Source organism: Anabrus simplex, chromosome 8 (genome assembly GCF_040414725.1).
Source record: "Anabrus simplex isolate iqAnaSimp1 chromosome 8, ASM4041472v1, whole genome shotgun sequence".
In the NCBI taxonomy this organism is placed as follows: domain Eukaryota; kingdom Metazoa; phylum Arthropoda; class Insecta; order Orthoptera; family Tettigoniidae; genus Anabrus; species Anabrus simplex.
In genome coordinates this window covers 233,804,693-233,810,692 of record NC_090272.1, presented here as the reverse complement: position 1 = coordinate 233,810,692, position 6,000 = coordinate 233,804,693, and the positions used below count along the sequence as shown (strand labels likewise).

The window sequence follows — 6,000 nt, the reverse complement described above, 5'->3', positions numbered from 1 at the left end:
GGTTAAATGCATTTAATGAGGGTACTTATACCTCAGAAACTGAATATATTACACACCTGAAAATTGGTGTTTTGGATCTCCTTTAAAAATAAAGAAACACGTATTTTTTTTGTTTCTGGAAAATCCAATTAATGGGAGGGGGTGGGAGGGGGTGAATTTTTAAAATGAGTGTATCTGTATCACAAAACTTTTAAAGTTTATAGATGTAAAAAATTAGTACTTAGAATCTCCTTTAAAAATAAAGAAACAGGCATATTTTTGTTTTCGGGAATTCCCAATAGGACGGGTGGAAAAGGGTGGAAATGTGTTCAATGCCTTTACTGAGGCTAATTATATTTCAGAACCTGAAGATATTACAGACCTGAAAATTGGTATTTGGGATCTACTTTAAAATAATAAAGGAACAGGCATTTTTCCTTTTTGGATAATCCAAATAAGGGGGGGGGGTAAAAAGTGGAGTGAATTTTTAAAATGAGTGTATCTACATCATAAAATTTTCTACGTTTACATATGTGAAAATTGGTATTTTGAATCTCCTTTAAAAATAAAGAAACATGTATTTTTTTGTTTTCAGAAAATCACAATAGGAGGGGTGTAAAAGGGTGAATAATGGGTTGAATGCCTTTAATGAGGGTACATATATCTCCGAAACTGAAGATATTAGAGAACTAAAAATTTGTATATGGGATCTCCTTTAAAAATAAAGAAACACGTATTTTTGTGTTTTTGGAAAATCCAATTAATGGCGGTTAAACAGGAGTGACATATTTGGGTGAATTTTTTGAAAGACAGTATCTACAGAATATCTGAGAAACGTAGAATGTTACAGACGTAAAAAGTGATATTTGGAATCTCCTGTAAATGTAAAGAAACATAGGCGATTTGTTTTTTGAAAACTCCTCTTAAGGGGAATTAAAAAGGTGGTTAAATTTTAAAATGAGAATTTATACAGTATATCTCAAGAAAGTTAACATGTGACAGAAGTGAAAAATGGTATTTTCATCTCTATAAAAATAAGGAAACGTGTATTTTTAGTTTTCGGATATAGCACTTGGGTGGGGGGGGGGGGGGGTGAGTAAAAGTGACTGAAAATGGTGTTGAATTCTTTTAATTAGGCTACTGTTATCTCAAAAATGAAGATGTTACAGACGTGAAATTTGATATTTGGATTCTGCTTTAAAGTATAGAAACACGTATTCTCGAAAAATCCAATGAAGGGGGGGAAGGTGAAAGAATTGAAAAATTAATTGGCTTAATTGTATGAGAATACTTACGTCTAATAAAAACTAAAGTTGTTAGGACCTACAGATTTGAAAATTGGTATTTGGATCTCCTTTGAAGACAAAGAAAAGCCCGTTTTGTGGGGGGGATCATCTTGGGAGGCGTGAGTGAAAAGGAGTTGAATTCCTTTCATGAGGACACAGAAATAAAAAACTGAAGAAGTTACAGTCGTGATAATTGGTATTTAGAAGATCCTTTACTATTAAAGAAACAAGGTTTATGCCGGAAAATTCAATTGGGGGGGGGGAGTGTGAAAGGAAGTGAAAAACGTGAATTATTTTTATGGGGATACTTATATCTCAAAACTGAAGGTAATAGACGTGAACATTGGTGTTTGGATTCTCCTTTAAATATAAAGAAACGGGCCTTTCTGTTATTTTTTTTTTTGGGGGGGGGGGGAATAAACTTAACGGCAGTGGGGTGTAAAAGGAGTTGAGACCAATTGATTTTACTGTTCATAATGTATTTATAAGGAGCCTCCGTTGCTCAGGCGGCAGCGCGGCGGCCTCTCACAGCTGGGTTCCTTGGTTCAAATCCTGGTCTCTCCATGTGACATTCGTGCTGGACAAAACGGAGGTGGAACAGGTTTTTCTCCGGATACTCCGGTTTTCCCTGTCATCATTCATTCCAGCAACACTGTCCAATATAATTTCATTTCATTTGTCATCCATTAATCATTGCCGCAGAGGAGTGCGACAGGTTTCGGCTGCCGGCACAATTCCTTTTGTCGCCGCTAGATGGGGCTTTATTCATTCCATTCCTGACCCGGTCGAATGACTGGAAACAGGCTGTAGATATTCGATGTACTTATTCTGATCATAAACCGATCATTTTAAATCTTTCCTGGGTTCGTTTTCAAGAGCCATCTTTCCCTTCGGAGAACGTTCTTAGATTACAGTACCTTCTCCTGGCATATAAATAAAAATTTAAACACATTTGAAATAAACGATAGGAATGAGATTGACCGTCCAGTTTTTCACCTCTATAATAAGGTCAATAACGCACGGAAGTATGTCATTCGTATGGCCAGAAATCCCCCACTCTTGCCTACGCGCGACAATGGTGCTGGTCACATTCTCAACAATGACAATGGCAGCATGTAATTTACCACCAACTAGCGGTCTTGCATCTTGCTGTTGGGTCCAGAACATCTATAATAATAATAATAATAATAATAATAATAATAATAATAATAATAATAATGATAATGATGATGATGATGATGTACTGGACCGTCGTCAAATGTGCGGACAGCGCTGGAAACGGGTCCTGGACGGGACGGGTAATGACTAAGAATGGTGTCCGGCCGCGGGTTCAGTACTGCCAAGGTACCCAAGACGACACCACGCCGGATATCCTGAAGGATATGATCCATATTAAAAATGCTTATAGGAAAAGATGGCACCGATTTAGGGACCCATCTGACCGGGTGGAATACCTGGACCTAGCCCGGGAAGTACGAAATCGATTGCTGGGAAGAAAGATTGAAAAATGGGAGGAAACTGTCCGTAATCTATTAGAAAACGAGTAAGATCGCGTATTTTGGCGGATTCACGCAGAAAACGAGTCACATCGCGAACTTCGGCGGATTACATATCTGAAACAATAAGCATTCAATTATAAATTTCGGTATAATACCGTTGCGAAGCACGGGTATCTTGCTAGTTGATATATATAAGAAAACATAAAGGTCCAATAATACTTCCTTGAGGAATTCCCCTCTTAATTATTACAGGGACAGATAAAGTTTCACCTACTCTAATTCTCTGAGTTCTATTTTCTAGAAACATAGCCACCCATTCAGTCACTCTTTTGTCTAGTACAATTGCCCTCATTTTTGCCAGTAGTCTCCATTGATCTATCCTACCAAATGCCTTAGATAGATCAATCGCGATACAGTCCATTTGACCTCTGAATCCAGGATATCTGCTATATATAGCTGGAATCCTACAAGTTGAGCTTCTGTGGAATAACGTTTCCTGAACCCAAACTGCCTTCTATCAAACCAGTTATTAATTTCGCAAACATGTCTAATATAATCAGAAAGAATGCCTTCCCAAAGCTTACATCCAATGCATGTCAAACTGACTGGCCTGTAATTTTCAGCTTTATGTCTATCACCCTTTCCTTTATACACAGGGGTTACTATAGCAACTCTCCATTTATTTAGTATAGCTCCTTCATGCAAACAATAATCAAATGAGTACTTCTGATATGGTACTATCTCCCAACCCATTGTCTTTAGTATATTAGTATATTGCCTTTAGTATATCTTTTATTGTATTGCCTAGTGCAACCACGAATTTCGCTGATATGGAAACATACCGGTAATACAGCTAGTTGCTAATAAATAAAAACCTACGCTGCAACTTGTAATTGAAAACGAGATCTCCTTTTGGATAATTCTCGTGTTAAGGAGAATAATTATTACTGAACGATTTGGACTTCACAGCCATTTCGCTAGGATTCTCCTACGCAACAGCGAACGACCTTGCTTAACAGCTGAGAGCTAATATTAATCACCCTTCACGGTCGAGGTCTTTGAACGGTTCCTTGGCAACGCATTAGCATTTGGCAATTGGTTGATAAAAGTCGGCCTCGTGTCTGTATACTGTCGGCAACGGCAATTCTACCACATTCGCGATTTTCTTGAGGGTGCTGGGAATACAGAGCTGTAAACCGCTACAGAAGCAAATATCCTAACTCCTAAATTCGGGAAACTTGAAAGCTAACCATTTCCTACAAATCACTGCGATTATATTATATACTGTACACCGTAGACTATTTTCTTCTTCCTAATCTTTTTCCCAATTCTATTGGAGTGGATTTGGCCCAGTTTTACGGTCAGATGCTCTTTCTGACTCCAACCCTACTGTATGTTGAGCGATGTATTCACTATTGCATGTTTCTGTTGCAAGTGCTTCAACGTGGCACCTACTCAAGTCTTCTGGCGGTTATAGTGTTGGGTATCCGTCATATTTTGAAACTTGTAATAGCTGTTTTACTATTACAAGCATGCATCGTACGTCCTTTGAAAATCCTACTGTTCTCAACAGACGTTGGTGAGCCAGAAATCCATAAATTATAATAATAAAGACATTAAATTTATAACGCGAGAGGTCCCATGCACAGTTATCCTTATGTTTATTCATGTTATTCACCTACAGTAATAACATGAAAACTGCAACTTTCATGCATGATGTGAGAAATTTCTGCAATTTTACATTAAATTGTAAATAATAGTAGGTTTACCTATATTATTATTATTATTATTATTATTATTATTATTATTATTATTATTAATTGTATTTTAATTTCTTCGTAGGTATTATATTATTGTGCTTAAGAAGCAAAATGTTCATTTATATTGTGTGTTATAGTAGATATTGTATGTACAGTAGAATAGCATAGTAGCATAGTAATTTGTTTGCCTCTTTTTTCATTTATTCAGTATTTTAATATATTTATTTTATGTATTTCATTTGTTAACTGTGAGACAGGAACACGTGTCCCTAACTTCGCCAGTAAAAATAAACCATATCTAGCTGTCTGGTGATTTGAACGGTTTAAAAAAATCAAGATAATTTCATAAAATTGTTTCCTCCTTGCTCGTACAGTACAAGAAGGATTGGCTTAAAATATTAACCAAGACTTTTGTTTTCTTGCTCACATTTCTTTACATATGCATACAGTATACCCTATCTATTCTGAATTTCAAACAAGTTAGTCATCTTCTGAGAATGTATTACATACAGAAAATAATATCGAAGGAGAAACTTTGAAAATATTTATCCTTCTGATCTGTACATGGATAATGAAAGCAAAGACTACTGGCTAACTTTGTGTTTAAATATACCGTATCGGAATTGGAAAATAACGTCATGTAAAGCACTATTTAAGGACTTCTCAATTACGAAATATAAGGTTGATACGACGACCTTGTTCGCTCATCTCCTATCTCCTCGGCTACTGGCACGAACAGCCGACACTTGGATGCACGTGACGAACAAGTGCTCTTGTTGACTACACGTGCGTCAGCGTTAGTAAACGGCTCGGAAAGTGAAACCTCCAACAGGAAATTTAGCTCAGTTTTTATCTAAAAAACTTCTTTTTCTTCACATTCTCTCAATCCTAAGTATCGTAAATGTATGTAAAAATGCGTAGACTGTTCAGAGAAACATCGTAAAATGCGAAATGTTAACACAAATAGAAAATCCAACCTAGTTATCAAATGAGAAGTATTAAAAAATATAGATTCTGAACGAAAAAGAAAGCAAGTCTAAAAATGTAGAAAAGGGATGTGAAAGGAGTCAAGACAGCAAAGAAAGAGTTGTGAAAAGAAAACTGGAAAATGAGATGCAAGACTGGCCAGGAATTCATTAAAAACCTTTCAACGCTTATTCCAATAAATTTATTTTCTTGCATATAAAAGGAACATTTCTTCAGAAACTCTATTAACATACAGCCTTGACATTTTCGGATCCTACATAGGTTTATAACTAACATATTTTGAAAGTGAAACTAGAGAAGAATATGTAAACACTTTCCTCATAAAATCTAGTGCTTGATTCACAAAAATGCAAGTTGTTAAAGATCAAAATAAGAAACATGATTTAAAAGATGCACACTAAAAATGTGTAAAGGATGCCTGAGAAAAAGATGGTTTATAATGCGAACTGCTTGTGAGATCAAAGTCCCTAAACAATAATTATATATTGT

General features: G+C 36.0%; 1 protein-coding gene across 2 annotated transcripts in view; it reads right to left on the bottom strand.

The window, feature by feature from the left end:
- LOC136879047 (5-phosphohydroxy-L-lysine phospho-lyase) overlaps positions 1-6,000 on the bottom strand; it is a 60,767-nt gene that overhangs the window by 39,550 nt on the left and 15,217 nt on the right. The window lies entirely within an intron of this gene.